Below are 22,658 nucleotides of genomic sequence, written 5' to 3' on the forward strand. Positions count from 1 at the left end.
TATCACTGGAGCTCCCCAAGGTGAAACACTAGGTCTAGTCATACCTCTGTCCAATAACTCTTGAAGTTGCACTTACAACTCATGAAGTTCAACAATAGACATTCGGTAGGGATCTTTAGATATAGGTTTGGTACCAGGCTTTATCTCTATGGAGAAGTCAATCTCCCGCTTTAGAGGTAAACCACACAACTCCTCTGGAAAGACATCAGAGAATTCTAAAAGGAAAGGATATTGTTAAAAGAATGAAAGATCTCCCTCATTAAAAGTCATTACAACATACATTTGACATCATTTCCTAATACTTCTCTTCATTTGAAAGAATGAGATAAGTCTTAAAGAAACAGGTCTCCCTTCTCCATGGATAACCATAGATTGGCCCTTGTCACTCAAAAAATGAAGTGTTTTGCTTCGACAACTAAGCACAACCCAGTGAGATTTAAGCCAGTTCATCCCAATTATCACATCATAGTGACCAAGTGGCGTCACATAAAGATTCACATTTGTGACACACACTCCCAAGTCTAAAGGGCACTCTTGCACTAAGCATTCAACCTTTTGAGATCACCCTGAGGCCATCTCAACCTGATCAAAATCATTTTGCTCTATTGCCACCAATTTACATTTCAATAAAGCATTAGGAGAAATAAAACTTTCAGTTGCACCAGGATCAATCAAAATAGTAACAACCATACCATTTATCTTACCTGATGCTTCAAGCACTGTAGACTGATGCTCGACCTGGAGATTTTTCACAACTGCATGAATCCTATGGGCTCTGCCCATATCTCTAATAATGGCTTGTTCCTACTCTGATTGTTCTCCAGTCTTCTTTTCAGGGCAATCTCGCTCATAATGAGGTCCTCCACAAGTCCAACATCCATTAGTGGGAGCAATTTTCATAAATTTGACCCTTTTATTAGGTGATTCTTGAGTGCGAGCATTACTTTGTTGAAGATGTTGCCTTGGGTTATTTCTTTGGTTCTTAAAAGTATGATTCTTTTGAAATCCCTGATGATGTGAACCACCTGACTTATGTCTTAGATATTGTCCTCCCCTTTGAGGATGTTTCCCATGGAATGATAGATTTGGGGTTTTATCCCCCCCTTTGTTCCCCAATAATTCTTCCTTGGCTATAATTGCTTGTTGCACTACCTCATGCAACGTAGTAGGCCTCAAAATGTGCACCTTTTCCTTTATAATAGGATTCAATCCATACAAAAACTTGTTTACCTTGAGGGATTCAGTATTTAGATGGGTAGCATATCTAAGCAACTCCATGAATCGTGCTTCATATTCAAGGATTGTCTTAGTTCCTTGCTTAAGATCATGGAACTCATTCAATTTCCTCTCCAAGTATTCAACAGAAAGGTACTTTGCTCGAAATTCCTCTTCAAATTGTTCCCATGTCAAGGTAGACATGGAGTATCCCAATTGGGATTCTAAGTTCCTCCATCATAATAGTGCACTCTCCTTAAGTTGGTATATAGCCAACCTTGCCTTTTGGTTGCTAGAATAATTCCGCAACTCCAAACATAGGTGCATGTTTTCCAACCAAGCTTCTACAACCTCCCCTTTTGTCGTACCCTTAAAGATAGGAAGCTTAAATTTTTCCAACTCTCTATGAACATCTCCATCAAATGGTATTTCTTGCCTTTCTAATTGAGATTAAGAACCAAGCACTGAAGGATTTCCCCCAACCCTACTAATCAAGACTTCAGTCATCTTTTGGAAAGATAACACCATATCCCTTAATTCCCTGATGGATATTTGCTCAGATTCTTTATCTTGGGGAGGTGGAGATAAGACTTCCTTCCTCATCCTTGATGTTCTCTCCATGATTACTTAATTTGGCCAAGGAAAAATTTAGGTAAGTAAATAAATATTAGTAGGCAAGCCCTAGGTCCTAGAGTTTTAACTTGGATATGATACCATATGTAAGGTCCCACCTTACCAACCATCAATATTATACCAAGGCTGACTCAAAATGTGATTTAAGTTTGAAAAGTTAATGCATTGTTATATATCTATATTTTTATTTTTTTGTTTTATTGGTATTCTTTACACTACATACTAATTTCTACTAACTAACTAACCCATGGTAATATTAAACTTCTCATTAAGGCTATCGGGTTATGGTTCCTCAAGATCCAAAACTTACAAACATGTCTTAAAATCACATTTAAATGATAGAGTCTTTAGTGGGATAAATAATATCAATATTTACAAACCACAATTTCCAATAATCTAATTGTTCATTCTATTGCAATTAAGAGTGTTTAAGAGTGACTAATCTGATTTTGTTCTAGATAATATGCCTATGAATTCTTTGGTAAAACAAAGGGAAGAAAAACAAGATAATTCAACTTCTAAAGGAATGGTTTCCAATTATTATGAATTCATATGTGAGCTAACAATTACAACATTTCACCTAACCAATTTGCCTTCCATGGATTTTTGATTCAATGGAATCATCTTGCTTATTCTTTGAGATATTTCCAGAAACACCTTGGTTGCAAATCCTAAATTTACTTAGTTATTTTTACAGACAATTCGTAGATGTAATTAGTTACAACCATTAAAGAATTATGTCAGAAAGTTTGCAAGAATGAAATGTACAGCCATTGAGGCATTTTTTCAAACACTTACAACCATAACCCTTAAGGCGATTTCACCAAAATTAACTAACATGAATGTAAGATTACATAATTTCTTTTTCTTTGTCATTAATGCCAAGAAGTGAACCTAATACATAAGTAGAACTGTCCTCCATCTAGATTGTTGCATATACAAAAATCAGGCACATAATGACTATAAATATTTAAGAATTTTTACAAATAGATCATAGCGATGTAGCTACAACCATTGGGAAATCTGAACAATGGTTAGGAGTCACAAAACAAGCTACTAGTTATTAAACTATCAAACACGCTGTCACAAGTTTATTAAATTAGCAATGTATTAACCAGTGATATTTTAAAATAATAATTCCAAGTTTATATAACAGATTGGTTTCATAAAAAGAGATTACCAGGTAAATCACAGCTACAAAAAAAAATTTGCAAGACAAACCACCAGGCAGCAGCAACAAATCTGTAAAATATAGAAGATTACAGAACCGGATTCTGAAACTTTGTTTTTTGAAATCAAAGTTGGGGCAATATGGCCATATTGTACAGATACCCCCGAAAGTTGAAATAACTCGAAACAGAAATGCCCCGAAATGTGATTATTTAAAACCAAAACCCAAAACAAATTCATACTATCTCATTTATCCCTTTTGTCAAACATATACTGTGCAAAATTATCTACAGTTGTAAAAAGAGAAGGAAAGACCAAATTTATGCTATTAACATGTTTTCATAAAAATTAGGGTAGCTTGAATGCTTTAGCCATTAAGACATGATGTAAATCAACTTGCAATGAAACTGTACAAAAAAAAACTTACATAAAATAATCTACAGTTATTGCAAAATTCCTTCAACATTTAGTGTGCAGCATTTGATATACATCTAAGTTTTAGTCAACAATCAAATAAACAAAACCATGTAATGAACTACAAAAATAAACACAATATAATGTTGTCAACATACCTGGCAGTGAATTTATACAACTCCAAAAAATGGGAGTATGCTCCAGCTCCAATATCCTTACCAACTCATTGTGAACCACCCGGTTTTCCTCCCAACCATATCCAGGAAGAACTTCTCCCCCTAGAACCCCTGAGCTGCAAAAGCTCACAAACAGTACCAAAAGACAATAGTAGAGAGATTTGCAAGGCAAACTAAGGAAGCAAATTTTCACTTCCTCTCAATACCACTCATGGTCAGCCTCAATAGCTAGAGATCTTAGGATTCTAACAATAATTTCATATTTATTATGGAAGCAAATGGCTACCCTCCATATCTCTCCCTCTCACTATTTTCCTCAAGTCTCTTACACTCTTGGCCTCCTCCTACCCTAAGTGAGAATACATGAGACTCATATATAGGAGGAGCAATCAATTCTTGTCATAAAGGAGGAGTAATGTGAATGCATTGGATTCCATTTAGAGGAGTGTAACTTATGCCATTAAGGAGAGGTATGCATTAAAGACAGTATAAGAGGAATATTTTATGACATATTTTTAATGAGTGAAAAGGAATATGCCATTCTTCGATCAGTGCATAAAATAGAGTATAATGAATTATTTAAAAGAGAGAGAGAGAGAGAGTTACATAGAGCCATGAGAGTCATGAAGGAGATGTGTGAATTAATTGAGATAAAATTGACTTGTAATTCCTTTTTAATAATAAGATAATAATAATATTAATAATATTGAGGATTCAATCAAGATTGAACTATTAGGATTGATTAATGATAAGTTAATTTGTTTTTCTTCAACTCCACTTGATTACCAATTTATTTAAAGTGATTTACTATTTTTGGAAAGTCGTACTTGAGATGTTGGACATAACTTCCTATTTTTAGAACGTCATTCCAGAATTGTGAGAATGAAATTTTATTTAAGAAAACTCATCCATGACTGGTATTTTCATTCTAGAGAATAGGGATTCCACACCCCTATTTCATGCGTCTCCCTGCATTAGTAGATTGAGGACTCCATGCCCTGATCTACTCCAAAGATCTAAGATTCGACAACTTGATCTTTTTAAATATTCAAGACTCTGTGCCCTAAATATACAATACTCCGCATCTTTATCTTTGTTGGATTTAGGACTCCATGCCCGAATTTCCATGCCCTCTCATCTGTTGTGCTTTGAAACTTTGCATTTCTCCTTATGGTATTGATTGTGAGCTTTTACCAATCTGATGGTTCCTTGGTAAGGCCTTGTTCAAAGACCTACACACATTACAATCTCATAGATCAAAGGAATCAAATGAATTTCATAATGAAATTAACTTAATCACATTTTACCGAGAATGATGCATGACTTTCACAGTCATTTTGAATTAATGACTTCCACAATCATTCATAATTGGACATCCTTGTTGGAAAATGACCAAGTAATCTACCACATCCTTCTTAGTACAATATTAGAGATATATAATCACACAAATCATGTATCATCCATAAATCATAATTAACCATCTATTCCACATAACCATGAGAATCCATGGGTATATCTGTCTCAATCTTGGATCACCATCCATGTCATACAACTGCTTCATAAATCAGATACAAACAGAAAAACATATGTATAACATTTTACTTAATCAAAACCATCTAATAGAGATAATCAATGATTCCACATATAAGAGGAAATATAACTATATAAAACATTTTTCCCCAATTGAGTGATCAATCTATCATATATAAACATAAAAAGAAATATAACTATGTATGTAAAACATTATTCCTCAATCAAGTGATCAACCTATCATATATATATAACCCTCAATAAGAGTAACAAAACTATACTAGAAAAATAGGACACTACAGAGATCATACATGCAACTCAATACGTTTAAGTGATCTCGTTGTAGTCGCTTGATCCAACTCTTCCTTGCTTGATCCTTACTTTCCTTTTCTTTCTTTTCCTTCCTTTTCTTGTCCTTAGTTTCCTTGCTTGCTTCCTTCCTCCTCTTGGTGCTCTTCTCCTCTTTGAAACAAATTTCAAATCTAAACTAACAAAAGGCCCCAAACTGATGCTCTAATGCCTTTTATTAATGATGCCTCTAATTTCTTCATTTTTCCTCTATTTTCCTTCAAATGCCTCCTCACATGAAACTTGTGACCTTTCATCTCCATTTTCACCTATTTTCCTTTATTTTCATCAATAAAATTCTAATTAATGCCTCATTGCCTTTTCAAAGCCTTTGCAATGCCTTTTTTATTTCTTTAGCCATAATAAACAACAAGTGATGCCCACTAGGATGTTTTTCCTAATATTTAGCTTGGAATACATGTTCCATGACCTTGGTCTTATTTTTCATTTATTACATGAACTTTTAACATGGGGTTGTTTGTTGAGCGATAAAAAGGTGTCTTTTTAACTCCTATTTATCCTACATTAATTATCAATCTAGGTACGATTTTTTATTTCAAGAGTGTACTCAGTCTGAGGTGGGCAATTTATTCCAAGAGTAATGTTTTGTAGTACAGTATTTCAAATACAAAAGTGAACAGATGCTTGAAACTTAATACTCTGAAACTAAATCATTCACTCAGAAAACTACAGCAATCATCAATCAAGGATGCAGTAGTAGTAACTCTTTCCTCTGTCAACTAATGTAAATGAAAGTACAATAAACAAGATCCTCAATTTGAGAACTTAGACAATAATAGCCAATGTCCTTTACAATTATTGATCTTACACTCCACGCTGATTGGAAATGAGAACTGAATTAACTCAATAATGCTGCTAGAGAAAATGGAAAATATGATCATGGCAATAACACTTAAAACATAACCAAATACTTGTAGGAAAGAAATGAACAACAAAGTTATCTTAGTCAAAATGAACAGCAAAGCTATCTTAATCCAAATGAACAACAAAGTTATTTTAATGGAAATGAATAGAAATCTGTAATGAACAGCGAGGCTTTCTAACTGAAAGGAATAACAATATAAGTTCTAAAGGATAATAATCTTGTTATGATGGAAAGGAACAACAACGCGATTCAATCACAGCGTATGCAATAAAACAATTCCATAAAATGTTAGAATAATAAACTGTAAAAACAGGAAACTGTAGAGCAATGCGATTCAAGGAAATGAAAAGTAAATCAAACCATCACATGACTAGAATTGTACAGTAATGGTACAAATAGCAAGTGGATCCACCAGGGTGGGGCCCTTAGCCACTAGTGAAGCACCGCTGGACTAATTCAGTAGCAAGGAATGGAACATCAACCGACTTATATATTGATCATGTGAAAATGTTTACAAACAATCATACTCTGTTTTGATTAATGAGAGTCAATGATCAAAGTAGCAATACAACAGTAAGTTCTACAAAATGATAATACATGCTCTTTATTTCTACAATCACTGTCCTTTTATAATAGCCAGGCAGACAAAATAAGAATATAGATGAGCTTTGAAGTAGCGATCCCTCAGGATCAAAGGATCCTAAGGGATTTGCTCTATCTTTTATCTCCAGTTATCTTTTTGTCTTCTTGCGCTGATGTCGCACTTTCCCTTTCTTTTCCTTGACTATGCGCTCCAATCTCGATCTTCTTGTTTGGATATGGCTTCCTGGCGAAGGGACAACAATTACTTATGCTTTGTCTTTTCCTCCCGAATGGTGGCTTTCCATTTCTTCTATTTTCTGTATAGAATAAAAGACAATAATTCATTAATTTGTAACAATCACAAATCTCCTTAATTCTACTATAATTCTTTGACATATTACCATCTTAGAATATAAAGGAGTTATGATTAAAGAAAAAGATAAAGAAATAAATGGCAAATCCATACCTTTTCCATGGCTCAACACACCCCCCTACTTACCCTTTTTCATGCCCTCATAAAAGCCATGTAATTTGCATGCAAAGCAGTTAGAGAATAGGTTGGAGAGGGATTTTCATAAAGTGGTCTAAAACCATGATTTGAAACTAAAACTTCAAAAATACATCATGTCTGTCCTTCAAGTAATTCATATATGGCCTTATACCCTGCTGCAGGATACTAGATAATAGGGCTTCGAAATCTATAGCCTAGCCAATACGGTCCCTCCCTCAAGATGAGGTTACTGTATGTGATCAAGCGGTCGGCGGCTAGCTTAAAATTTTTGTAATTGAATGGCTCTCTGTCCTGAATATTCCGATTGGAAGTCTTCCATCAAAGTTTAGTTGCTACTACGACATGGTCCTAGATAGACAGGAAATATTCTACCCCTTACTGGACAATTTCTTTGTGGATGGGTCCCAATGTCTGGATCACACCCTCCTTTTTCATTAGGCTTTTATGCTTAGTCCACAGTTGTAATGGGTTTTTAGTTCACCCCTAACCCAAAGGTCTAACCCATTTTCTTGTCTCTAAAAAGTGTTATGGGTCTTGAGCCACTTTAACCGGTTAACATCAAATGAAATGAATGCTTGACACTAGACATCTCCCACAAAAGGACTCGGATTCTTCTCCATTTCCTCTTCCAAGATAAAATTATGCAAATAAATTCACAGAGAAATCACCGAACTTTTACCTCATAGTGTTTACAACAATCTATAAAATCATCAACAATTTTTAATTCTATAGGTTTCCCTACCTTAACAGCTTTAATTTTTAACTGCAAATATCTTTATAATAAAAACAAAGCATAATTTTTGGCATGGGCCCTACATGCTAGGACATATATATATATAGAGTAGAGAATATTCATTTGACTTTTGACTATTTTTAGTCTATTCCTTACCTCTTCAACTTTTTCTTCTTCCTTCTAGCATTTATTGAAGTCTTCTTCCTCTAGTGCATTGATGTCCCTTAATTGCTGTTGTAAATCTTGGTATTTCTTCTTAGAAACAATCTCTTCTTCAAGCTTTTCTATAGTCCGCTGAGTCTGTGCTAGATCCGCTTGAAGTTTTACTACGCCAAGTTCGTTATCCAACAACACTCTTTTGGGTTGAAGAACTACTTGGGCTTTCTTATTATGATGTCTAGTCCCTACAATCTGTGTCTCTTTATCATAAAATGTCAGGTTGGTCGTACAGCTAGAGAACAGTGCCTCGGTCTGAACATCTTTATTGCAAACTTGTGCATTCTCTATTTGGGTGGTTGCGTCTATGATAGCTGTGTGCTGTTCCTTGCTGTCTTGAATGAACATGGGCTCGGTTTGAGTCTCCATGGCCCTTCTTTTATGGGGTTCAGTTTGGATGGCTGCATCCCCTATTTTTGGGGTACTTTTAAAGATTTCCCCCTTTTCAGGACCCTTATCTTCTGTCGGAGTTGTTTTACTAAATTTAGCAACTTTTGTTGTTCCTTCTGCAACTTCTTAATTTTACTTGTCTTCTTCTTTTCCTTCTTGGGAGGAATAGTTGTTTCCTTTTCTGGACTTGGTTGCTCAACTAGGTTTTGTTCTTCTGGGATTGTGCCCTTGCCCTGGCTTGCATCCATATTCTCTGTTTGGAACACATCTTTAGTATTTGTGTTATCCTGACTAGGTTCCTCAGGGGAGGTAACCCTAGTTTGCTCTACCACTTCCTAGGAGGCTTCTTCTTTTGCTTCTTCCTCCTCATGAATTTCCTCGAATGTGTCCTTACTGTGGGTAGAGTGTTCCTGCAATTGCTCTACCTCAATATTGAGTTTGAGCGGGCTTTGGGGTTGAATGTACTAACCCATATTGGCCAAAATTTGGGCCAATTCATCCTCCTTCAATGGGTTATGTGGTGGACTTACGCTGGAGGTTACGGGAAGTTCCACTTCCTCCCCTTCTTCTTCACTGGTGTGCTTAGTTTCTTCCTCTTCCTGGTTTTCTCCTTCTTCGAGTTGCGGGGGTCACTCATCTCCATAACTATGTAATTCTAAGGGTTGGCTACTGCTACTCTGGAGACTCTCAAACATTCCCCTACCTCTTCTTAATCTGGAGGACTGTTTGTGTTTTTGAGGTCTAGATGTTGTGTTGGTGGTTCTTTTTCATTTTGGGGAAGGTAGGGTCATTCCCAAATCTATTGAAAATACCAATTCTTCCCAACTAGTCTGCTACTAAGCAAAACTATAACTAACTATTAATCAAATTAAATAATGGTGGCTTACTACTGTTCCTATATGACAGGATTTCCTTATGCTACAAGCAGCGTCATGTAGTAAAAATTTTAAATATGCAGGGAAATTTACAGCACATCTCTATTTTAGTACTGCTAGTAATTTGAGGTGGCGTGGTCTTACCACATCCTTTCTCCCATCGCAGGTGATGTAGCTCTACACTACTCTAGCTAGTTCTATCCATGGTTCTCCTAGAGTTGCGGGTTGGATTCCTTTTCTTTTGATAGTTAGGTTCTGTCCCTCATCCCAAAAGATGGCCATGGCTTCTTGAAGTCTTAGTTTCTTATGTGTCGATGTAGGTCCAACTACTGGTAGTCCAGATACCTCTACAATTACTACATCTGTTACTATTATTCACTTTCCTCTTACTGTGGAATGGTCCTCCTATAAATTCTGCAAAAATTCGATGGCCACAGTTTCATGGGGCTGTTGTAATTGTGTAAGGTAGGCAATCCATCTTGCTCTCACCAAAATTTTTCATGTAGCATCAAAACTGTTAGTACTTGTGGTTCTTTGCGTATTGATTGACCTCCCATTTCATTTCAGCTCTGCACACTGTTAATTCTACATAGCAATACACAAAAATGACAATGGAACAACAAACTGTGCATATCAGAAAATATCAATACCATTAAACTTGCTATTTCTGAGATTTGATGAAGTCGTAGTACCTCCAAATAGGGAATTGACACATATGCCAGTGTATTTTGGAAGTCACTCGCGCCCCCCTAAAATATGATAGGTCGTCCTCGACCGACAAATGGAGGAGCAGCATACTGGACGACAATCATACAGTATAAAAAAGGAAAGGTGTACGTATCCATGATATGATCGCAAAAAGTAGCGAATTGCTGAAATCAAAGCTTATGATGAAAATCGTGAATAGATATGGAAATGCTATGAAATGATGCGAAAAATAGGGAAGACGACAGCTGACGTAAGTAAAAATGCTTATGCGATCATTATTCACTTTAACCATTATGATTGATTTTTAAACAATATTTCATGTGTAAGAGGTTCGAAAAGGGTTTAGAAGCATAATCTCAATTGAAATCAAGATAACAATATAAGAAAAGGGTTTATAGTTGCTATTGATGTGTGAAAAATATGACTCCAATATCATCAGCAGAGCTCTATTGCCCACATGTGTTTATAACCTTGACAAAGTTGCTTTTTACCCTTGGAACCGTAATCCTTTATGTATGCCTAGAAAGTGTTTTGTGCTATTAGGATGGAGGTCATTGTACTGGCTTGGCAACCAGATGAATCACAATGCCATTCACTAGGAAGAAGTGAAAGGTGGGCAGGTCGGCTCATGATGTGACCTCTTGTTCCAAGGACTTTTTATTTTTCTGATATGCCCCTTGGATCATATCCTTGTTGTGGTGGCCATAGTGGGAATGCCACTTCACTGCTTCCTTATGATCATGGTAGGCTGGCTCTTGATGAGACCCCCTATCCTTCATCTGACAGATCATAGAATTGTTAGTAATCATATAGATATATTTTTTCTTTTCTTTTTCTTTTATATAGCACTTCCTATTTATATATAGAGGATGGCTCAACACTCCTTAAGAGTAGGGATGGTGGAAGAAGTCTGAACATCTCAATAGAGGAAAATATGCCCTTATTCTTATTCGATAATAATAATCAAAGAGAATTATGAAGATTTGGGGAAGAACCAACATGATAAAAATAATCAATCAAATTAGTTTTAGTGAAAATAAAGACAACAAAGTAATATAGATAGTTGTGTCCTTTCCTTTTTTCTTATCAAATACAAAGCAATTTTCTTTAAAGATTACAATTTTTCTTTGATTTGCTGATTTCAGTAACCTCTAATTTTTGTATCCTTGCATAAATTTGTATCTTTTCCTTGAAAAGATCATGAAAAGTGAAACATTATTCACAAGAAAATCTTAAAAAAGTGTTGTTCCTTAAGAGAAACAACGAAAAATGCACTAAAAGAAGTGTTGTTACTTAAGAGGAACAACAACAAAAAACATCTACACGCAAAACTGTGGTTCCTTTAAGAGGAACAACAAACTAAAGAAAAATATACACGCGAAACTGTTGTTCCTTAAAAGGAATAGCAACTGTTCCTTAAGCGGAATAGCAAATAAAGCAAGTGAAAAATAAAATGTTGATCCTTTGGCAGAATAGCCTAAAAACAATCCAAATTAAAATTGTTGTTCCTTAGAAGGAATGACAGAAAGTAAAAAAATGGCAGAAAGGTTGTTCCTTTTGAAAGGAATAGCAAAAAGCAATCGGGCAGAAGTGTTGTTCCTTAAGAGGAACGGTTGATGTTCCTTAAGAGGGACAATAGTTGTTCCTTAAGAGGAACAACAAAAACAATCAGCGGGAGTGTTGTTTCTTTAAGAGGGACGGCTGCTGTTCCTTAAGAGGAACAACAATTGTTCCTTAAGAGGAACAACAAAAATAATGGGCGGGAATGTTGTTCCTTTAAGAGGGACGGTTTCTGTTCCTTAAGAGGAACAACAGCTGTTCCTTAAGAGGAATAGCAAAAAGGTAAACATGCAAAAGCGTTGTTCCTTAAGAGGAATGACTGCTATTCCTTAGGAGGAACAACAGTTGTTCCTTAAGAGGAACAACAAAAATAAAAATGCAAAAGAGTTGTTCCTTAAGAGGAACGTCTGTTGTTCCTTAGGAGGAACAACAACTGTTCCTTAAGAGGAACAACAAAAATAAAAATGCAGAGATGTTGTTCCTTAAGAGGAATTGCTGCTGTTCCTTAAGAGGAACAGCAACTGTTCCTTGAGAGGAATAGAAAAAAGACCTACACGTAGAAAATGTTTTTCCTTAAGATGAACAGCAAAAAGGTAAACATGCAAAAATTTTGTTCCTTAAGAGGAACAACAAACAAATATAAGCACAGAATATTGTTTTTCCTTAAGAGGAACAACACGAAAAATAAAGGCACACAAAATTGTTGTTCCTTAAGAGGGACGACTGTTGTTCCTTAAGAGGAATAGTACAAAAAATAAAATAAAAACCTTCTGTTGTTTCTTAAATGGAACTACTGCTATTCCTTTGAGAGGAATAGTAGTTGTTCCTTAAATGGAACAACAGTGAAAACCTATACAAAAAAAAATAGTTTATACAAGCGAAATTAAGGAAAAAAAACTTATGTACAAAACTCAAAAACGAAGGAATTGTTTAGTGAATTAATGCTGAGGAGGGGTGATCTTCCTCAGCAAGAATCTGCATAGTGGAATCTTCTCGTAATTACTGGTAAAAGGATTCCCAAGTAAGTGGTTTATGGTAAAGTCACACTCAATGACCATTTGCTTTAAAAGAATGTCCAAATCCATCAATGGTAGTCAATGTAATGGTGTCATTGTCATGCACTTTCTGTATCTCATAAGGTCCAAGCCATCATGTCTGGAGTTTTCCGGGGAAATCCTAAAACCTAGAATTGTATAGGAGTGCCCAATCTCCTTCATGGAATATTTTCTTTTTAATAAGGACTTCGTGCCATTTTGCTCTCTATTGTTGAATTAATGCAGTATGTTGAAGAGCTGAGAGCCTAATTTCATTTAACTCGTTGATTTGCTATAATCTGTTAATCTGGGCCTCATTTAAATTCAAACCCACCTCCTGCATTGTTCTTAATGTTTGAATTTCAAATTCTATTGGAAAGATGGGTTCTTTTCCAAATACTAATTGATATGGTGAATATCCAGTGGTATTTCTCCACATTGTTTGGTATGCCCACAAGGCTTCCGGCAATCTTGAAGCCCAGTCACATCTATGTGATGCGACTGTTTTTGTAAGTATTGCCTCTATCACCTTATTCGTGCTCTCTACTTGGCCATTTGCTTGTGGGTGGTATGGGGTTGTAATTTTGTGCCAAATGTGGTAATTCTTTAATGTTGCAGTGATTTTATTACCTACAAATTGCGGCCCTCCATCTGTAATTATGTCCCTCGGGAGGCCATATCGCACAAATATTTGGAAAAGGAAATGTATTACAGAGTCCTCTGTAGCTCTTGGAAGTGCCTCTGCTTCAACCCATTTGGTAACATACTCTGTTGCAACTAGTATGTATGTTTTCTGATTTGATGATGGGTTAATAGGGCCAATAAAATCGAGCGCCCAATGCTCAAATGGCTCGATTACTAACTGTGGATTCAAAGGCATTTCATTGGACTATCCAGGGCGTCCCGCACTTTGGCAACTATCACAGGCTTTAACAAACTTTTTAGCATCATTAAAAATTGTAAGCTAGTAATAGCCTATTTGTAAAACTTTGTGACAAGTCCTGTGGTCTGTGAAATGTCCGCCACACAGACCGTCGTGGCATGCTATTAGAATGTCAAATATTTCGTCTTCTCGGATGCATCGTCTGATGTGCATATCTTCCCCTGTATGAAATAGGTAGCCCCCAATCCAAGAGAATCGAGTACTGCACTGCACTATCTGTTTTCATTCATTGGGCGTTAAATGTTTGGGTAATTTACCTACTGCTAAATAATTTGCAACATCAACATACCATGGTGTCCTGATAATAACAGAAAACAAATGTTCATCTAGGAATTGGTCTTTGACTGCTGTTGTGTCCACTGGATTTGGCATTTATGAGAGAAAATCAGCTACAAGATTCTCTTTTCCAGGTCAATCCTTTATTGTGATGTCAAATTCCTACAATAAAATCAACCATCTTGTTACTCTAGCATTTGTAATAGGTTTATTTGCTAAATATTTTATGGCACAGTGATATGTATATAAAACTACCAGATACCCAGTTATATAGTGTCTAAACTTATTTACAACATGTGTTATAGCTAAAAATTCTTTTCTAGTCATAGTATAGTTTAATTCAGCAGGAGATAGATTCTTGCTAATATAATAAATTGCATATGGCTTTTTATCTTCTTCCTGCCCAAGGACTGCTCCGATAGCTGTGTCTAAAGCATTAGATTAAATTTGGAATGGCAAATCCCAATTTGGGCCCCTTAGCATGGGGGTTGTCGACACAAGCTTTTTCAAATCCTCAAAAGCACGGTCACACTTATCTGTCCAAATAAAATCAACATTCCTAGTTAGTGCGTATAGAGGTGCAGCTATTTGAGAAAAATGCTCTATGAATCTTTTATAATAACCAGAAAAATCCATAAAATTGTGTACCTCTGTTTGTGTGGTAGGAGTAAGTATTAACAAAATTATCTAAATCTTAGCCGAATCTACCTGTATTCCAGCTGCTAAGATATAATGACCTAGGATGAGTCCCTTGGTCATCATCATATGACACTTTCCATGGCTCAAGTAGAGCCTAGTGGCAATACATCTTTGCAGCACCTCTTCTAGTGTTTATAATGTTGGCTCAAAATCATCTCCATAAGGTGTGAAATCATCCATATATACTTTGAGCCCTTCATTTTTTAAATCTAAAAAGATGCTGAGGATGGCCCTATGAAATGTGGCAGGGACATTGCATAGGCCAAAGGGTAAGGCTCTGTAAGCAAATGTTCCCCAAGGACAGGTAAATGTAGTTTTATCTTGATCTTTAGGGGCAATCTGAATCTGATTGTATCCACTAAAGCCATCTAGGAAAGAAAAGAATTCTTTCTCGCTAATGTGTCTAATACCTAGTCAATGAATGGAAGGGGAAAGTGGTCTTTCTGGGTTGCTTTGTTCAATTCTCTGTAATCTACACATTTCCTCCACTTTCCATTCTTCTTTGGCACCACTACTAGCGGAGAGATCCACTTGCTATCAAATATTGGATAAATAAAGTTTACATCTAAAAGTTTTTGGAATTCAGCTTTCACAATATCCATAAGATGAGGGTTTAATCTTCGTTGGGGTTGGTGAATGGGTCTAGCATCCTTTTATATATAAATGTGGTGTGTACATAGCTGGGGATCAATTTCTTTCATGTCTAGATGAATATGCTGGAGAGGATTGGCCTTCATAGGTGCATTAATTGCAGTGTTTACAATGGGATATTGGAGTGTGGAAGTTTGGGGTGTTTTCTGGTTTTGGGCCATTTGATCAAATATGTGCCAATATCCTTCTGGGATTTCTAGGGAGTTATTCCTAGGCTGACTAGAAGGAGTAGGGATGACCTTAACAACACTCCCCTTATCTGGGCTGCTTAGTGTTTGAACTACTCCAAGAGGCGATCTTGGCTCTTCTATTCCTTTTTTTTCTCCTCCTCCTTTGCAGAGGTTACTAGAGTTCCCTTCTTGTAAAGAAATTGGGTGAGAATTCTCAATTTCTTGAAAATCTTGCTTAGTCTCCTCTGTTTGGCTATGCATCTCAGCAAAGGCTACGGATGGTGATTCTGTGGTGCGAAGGGAGCTCGTAGGTTATCTAGAAGTAATTTTCCTAGGGCCTACTAATGGCTAAGATTCAACTTTCTTAATGATATCATCTATAAAGGTAGATAGACCAAGGGTCTCTAGCCCCTTAGCTTTGTTAGGCTTGGGTAATGGTTTTGGATTCTTTTCAGGTTTTCTTTGCCTAGTCATGCACACAACGCAAATGTTTATTTCTACCCAAAAGAGAATTAACAAATCTGATAGAAAGCAAAATGGTGAGCAATAAAGAGGTGTATTTTTAACTCCTATTTATCCTACATTAATTATCAATCCAGGTATGATATTTTATTTCAAGAGTGTACTCATTCTGGGGCAGGCAATTTATTCCAAGAGTAATGTTTTGTAGTACAGTGTTTCAAATACAAAAGTAAACAGATGCTTGAAACAAATCTAAGTGCAATTACAAGAAACTTAATGCTCTAAAACTAAATCATTCACTCAGAAAACTACAGCAATCATCAGTCAAGGATGTAGTAGTAGTAACTCTTTCCTCTATCAACTGATGTAAATGAAATTAACCATAAACAAGATCCTCAATCTGAGAACTTAGACAATAATAGCCAATGTCCTTTATAGTTGTTGATCTTACACTCCACACTGATTGGAAATGAGAACTGAATTAACTCAATAATGCTGCTAGAGAAAATGGAAAATATGCTCATGGCAATAACACTTAAAAGCATAACCAAATACTTGCAGGAAAGAAATGAACAACAAAGCTATTTGAATAGAAATGGATAGCAAAGCTATCTTAATCGAAATGAACAACAAAGCTATCTTAGTCAAAATGAACAACAAAGCTATCTTAATCGAAATGAACAACAAAGCTATTTTAATGGAAATGAACAACAATATGTAATGAATAGCGAGGCTTTGTAACTGAAATGAATAACAATATAAGTTGTAAACAATATTGATCATGTGAAAATGTTTACAAACAATCGTACTCTGTTTTGATTAACGAGAGTTGATGATCAAAGTAGCAATACAAAAGTAAGTTCTGCAAAATCATAATACATGCTCTCTGATTTCTATAAGCGTTGTCCTTTTATAATAGCCAGGTGGACAAAACAAGAATATAGATGAGCTTTGAAGTAGTGATCCCTCAGGATCAAAGGATCCTGAGGGATTTGCTCTATCTTTTATCTCCATTTATCTTTTTTTCTTCTTGCGTTGATGCTGCACTTTCCCTTTCTTTTGCTTGAATGTGTGCTCCAATCTCGATCTTCTTGTCTGGATATGGCTTCCCGGCGAAGGGACAACAGTTACTTCTGCTTTGTCTTTTCCTCTCGAATGGTGGCTTTCCATTTCTTCTATTTTCTGTATAGAAGAAAAGAAAATAACTCATTAATTTGTAACAATCACAAATCTCCTAATTCTACTATAATTCTTTGATATATTACCATCTTAGAATATAAAGGAGTTATGATTAAAGAAAAATATAAAGAAATAAATGGCAAATGCATACCTTTTCCATGGCTCAACACTGTTACAAACCCCTCCCCCTTAGGGGAACACCATCATCGGTGTTTTATGGCACCTACAACTAACAAAACCACTGAAAACCAAAACATAATGCCCATGGAGCTTTATAGCTAAGCTCATTGCAGTATTTACAATGAACAACCTGCTCAAATCAAAACCATCATGACAAATATCACAACATGACAACCATACCGCTTATTGGAGCTTTACAACACAAATCATTGTGGTGTTTAGAACAACATCCATACATAAATATGTACATATAACAAAAACGCATTTGCCTTCACTGGAAAATAATGAAGGATACATAGCCTACATCTGGTCAACCATCTCCCATGTAGCTTCATTGGGCCCAAACTGCTTCCATTGCACTTTTACTTGCTTGACTTCTCGGTTTCAGAGCATGAGTTATTTTTGCGGAAATATGCATTGAGGTTCTAGCTAGAATTCTCTTTCTGGCTCCATTTGTAATAAAAACCAATAAATAACATGATCAACATCTTTCACATATCTTTTAAGAAATGAAACATTGAAAATATCATGGACTTTAACTGTCGGAGGAAATGCAATTATGTAGGCCACTGGTGCAATCTTTTCAAGGATCTCGAAAGGCCAACAATACTGGGGTGCCAACATGGCACATGATCCAATCCTCAATGAGATCTTCTTGGTCTTGATGTGCAAGTACACATGCTCCCCAACTTGAAACTCCTTAATGTTGGCATTATGACTAATGTGTTGTCCTTGATGGAAATCTACTTGATGAGTTGTCTTTTGATGGAAATCTACTTGATGAAGATGTCAACAGGATATCTCTACATGTGATAGAAAAGGATTATCAATTGAGAGACAGGATAATGATAAAGATAAAGTTTGAATAAGTACACGCAGGTTTGGTCAAGCAAAGTAGAGTATACGTGGACTCTGTAAAGAAAAGTTGCGTACACACGCAGGTATGAAGAAGGAAAATCGCGTACAATTTTCGCACCATGGTATTGACCTGTGGTATTGAGCCCAACAATAGATATTTGATCTTGTCTAAGAATACCATCGGCATTAGTATGGTTTTGACCTATGGTATTGGATAAGGGCTAAGCTATATAAGGAGATGAAGATCAAAGTGGTATATGTGTTCAAGTGATGAATATTTCATGAATAGTTAGATCTGAAGCAAGTGTGCATGTAATGTGCTATTATTGATTTGTTTGATCTAAAACTAAGTATGCAACTAGGAATTTGATGATGAATCAGATCTGATAGATCTAAAATGACAATGTTGATTATGGGTTCATTTGGTCAGTGATGATAGTGTCTTGGCGTGTGAGTTTTTTGTGTATGCCGAGATATAGGTATATCTAAAGTTACGTGATGCAATGAAGGTTTGTGCCAATAATTGTAGATCTGTACCTGGGTTTGGTAACCTGGAAGGCACATGCACACATGATTTTTATACTGTTAAGTTGTGTATATATTCAAATCTATATGCAGGTTTGTTTTCTGAAAAGTGTGTATATAAACTAGGGTCTTACTGAAAAACATGTTTGATCAGTTTAATCAGTCTTGTTGTGTTTTTTCTCAGAATGATAGTGGTTCAGTTTTAGGGTTCAATTTTTTGAGATCTTTACGCAAGTATGCTTCAAGGAAGTCAAGTATACACGTAGGTTTGCTACAACAAAGTAACATATATATTGTATAGTTTATTGATAAGATATTTAAGTTGATTCAATAAGATAATGTAGTGTTTGGGTTCAATATTAGTACTCTGTTTATAGTGATCTAACTATTTTGGTCAGTTGAGAATAAGTTTATTGAGTTGGGATTCATTTGATTTAGTGATTGGTTGATTCAGTTGAGTCAGAGATTGGTTGTTGATGATTGAGAGATTTTTTGCAGCGATCAGTTTCAGCTTTGATCTTTGATTTTGGTCTTAAATGATGGCAGTGGGTCTAGTCTAAAAATTTGATGAAACATGGCCTACAAGTTGTGATGTTTTGCAACAGGTGGATCCAGTATGAAAAATTATGAAACGTGTTCCATGGAGGTGTTGAGGGTTTGAGCCTTCAATGAGGAATTCAAATCTTCCTTCCATTGGTAGTTGGTAAATCATATTAGGGGGTTGGAGCTCCCTTCTGTTGGTTGTTGGTAAATGAGATCAGAGCGTTAAAGCTCCCTTCTAGTAGGTATTAGAGAATGAGAGAATGTTGCAGCCTTCTGCAGGTGGGTGTCTACATGATGGTATGATTCTACACTAGTACAAGATTGTAAGAAGTTTTCTTTATAATAAAAGGAAGTCAAATATGACAATAATGATGGGTTTTTTCCCACATTTGGTTTCCACCTAAAAATCTTGGTGTTCATGTGTGATGATGTGTTTCTTATGTGTGATGGTTTTTTTCTTCTTACTACACATGGTTACTATTTATTTAATGTCTAATCAAGTACTAATGCTTTGGCTAAAGAAAATTAGATGATTAATTAACTAAAAAGTAAGTTTATTGGATATACCTTAGTTATCTAAATAATCGTTGTGTACATACGTGTGTTCGCTTCAGTAAAGTCATGTACAAAAATATGTATATAAAATTGAGAATTTTAATGATTTGAAAATATTGATTCACCCCCCGCCTCCCCAACTCATCATTTTTCCCAGCAATTAGAATCAGAGCAGGGCCTTCATCAGAAGCTTGATCACTTGAAGGAGTTCTGTCAAGATGAGTACTCAAGAAGGAGTATTTTCTATCAGACCACCTATATTTAATGGAACTAACTTTTTCTTTTGGAAAGTTAGGATGAGATCATACTTGCAGACACTAGGAGCTGATGTATGGGAAATCATTGAAAGAGGATATCAATATCCAACCTCCATTCTGACAGATACTACATGAAAGAAACAATATGAAATCAATGCAAAAGTTGTAAATTCCATATTGGGAAGTATGTTGGCATTATGATGCATGTGTTGTCCTTGATGGAAACCCACTTGTAACGGAACAAGTATATGGTAACTAGATGAATCCATAGGTCAATTCAGAGGTGACAGAATGATGGAACATAATACCAAAATGATGGGGCAAATGTTTACAGATCAGAATCAGAAGTTTCATTCAGGGAGATTGTTGGCATTATGAATTAGGTGTGGTCCTTGATGGCAACCTACCTAATGAGTTGTCCTTGATGACAACCTATTTTATGAATGGAATCCTACTTGATAAGTTGTCTCTTGATGAAAATCTACTTGTTAAAGGTATAAATAGGATGTGTTTACAGATGTGACAGAATGCATGGCAGTTCATAAGAATCAGTTTAGAGAAATGATAAAGTTGGAAGTTCAAGAACTATACGCAGGTTTTGTTAATCCAAGTCACTTTTGCACACAAGTTTAGTGAAGAAAAGTAGCGTATGGATTTTATGCCATGGTATTCTAGATACTATGTGTCCTTACCAGGGTATTGGCCCATGGTAATGAGCGTGACAACAAATATTGATCTCGTCAAAGATTACCACAGCCACTAATGTAGTCTTGACTCGTGGTATTAGGTAAGGGCTAAACTATATAAAGACCTCAATATCAAAGTGCTAAGTGTGCAAGTGATGGAAATCTTTTGAAGATTTAGATCAAAATAAAATATGTATGTTATGGGTTTTTTTATGCTTTTCTTGATCTAAACTAAGTATGCACCTGAGAGTTTGATGATTGATGAGATCCAATAGATCTAAAATAATTATGCACTAATAAATAAAATCATGGATCATGATCATGACCTAAAATTACTTTTCATTGTATGATTTTCTCATGGATTGACTAGATCTAAGTACTGACACATGTTTTTTTCTCTGAATATTATGATCTGGGTCCTTCTAAAGTTCTTAAGGGTTGCACAATTTTACGTCAAAATATGCATATCTATATGCATATTTTAGGGTTTCTGTCCATAAATGACTGATCAATCTGATCTGTGTTGCTGCTTCTCTATTGTTTGCCAATGATGTCCTCATGATTGATATGGGTTAAGTGATAATGTCTGAAGTAGAAATGATTGAATGATGAAGTTGAATGTGATTATCGATTGATTGAAGATCAGAGATAATTTTGTGATTGGTTCAGAGTGTTGCAGTAGATCTGAGTATGATTTAGTGTTCATTTCAGAATTGCAATAGTCAAGTTTTTAGTTTTCAATAAATTCAGATCTGTACATGGGTTTCTCTAAAGAAAAATGTGTATGCATGCAAGGTGCCTTAAGTGAATTAGCATATACATTTTGGCATTTGAATTATCAGGGCTACAGTTGACTCTGTGTGTTGATGCAGTATTCCGGGTTCAATTCTATGTACTGGTTACACTGACTTGATTGTCCAGTATATTTTTGATTTTTGATTATGTGTTAGTTGATTTGGTTTTTAGTGAATGGTTGATTTAGTTGTGTCAGAAATTGATGATTGGGTTTTAGTGAATGGTTGATTCAGTTGTATTAGAAGTTGATGATTGGGTTTCAGTGAATGGTTGATTCAGTTGAATGAGAAATTGATGATTAGGTTTTAGTGATTGGTTGATTCAGTTGTGTCAAAGATTGATGACTGTGTTACAGTGATGAGTTACAATTTTATTATTGATATTGAGATTAAGTGTTGATAGTGGGTCTAGTCTAAAAATTTGGTGAAATGTGGCCTACAAGTTAAGATGTGGTGTAGCAGGTGGATCCAATGTGAAAACTTATGAAACATGGTCCATGGATGCTGCTAAGGAAGTCGAAGCTTCTTGCCTATAGTAGTTAGTGATTAGATCAGTGGGTTGGAGCTCCCTTCCAGTAGCAGCTGGAGAACAAGTGAAGGCTGTAGCCTGCATACTGGTACAAGTTTACGCCAGTACAAGGACCAGGGGGTAGGAGCTTCCTTCCAGTAGGAGCTGGAGAACAAACAAAAGGTGTATCATTATGCAGGTGGGTACCTACGTACTGGTATGACTCTACATTAGTACAAGATTGTAAAAAACCTTTTCTTTATATAAAAAAGAAGACAAAGACGATAGCAGGTGGGTTTTTCCCACATTGGTTTCCACCTTCAATCTCGGGGTTCATGTGTGTTGCTTATGTGTGATGGTTTATTCTTGCAGCACATAGTTATTGTTTATC

This window comes from Pinus tabuliformis, chromosome 4_1 (assembly GCF_031772625.1).
Source record: "Pinus tabuliformis cultivar Carrire ecotype Pingquan chromosome 4_1, CPIR1, whole genome shotgun sequence".
NCBI lineage: Eukaryota > Viridiplantae > Streptophyta > Pinopsida > Pinales > Pinaceae > Pinus > Pinus tabuliformis.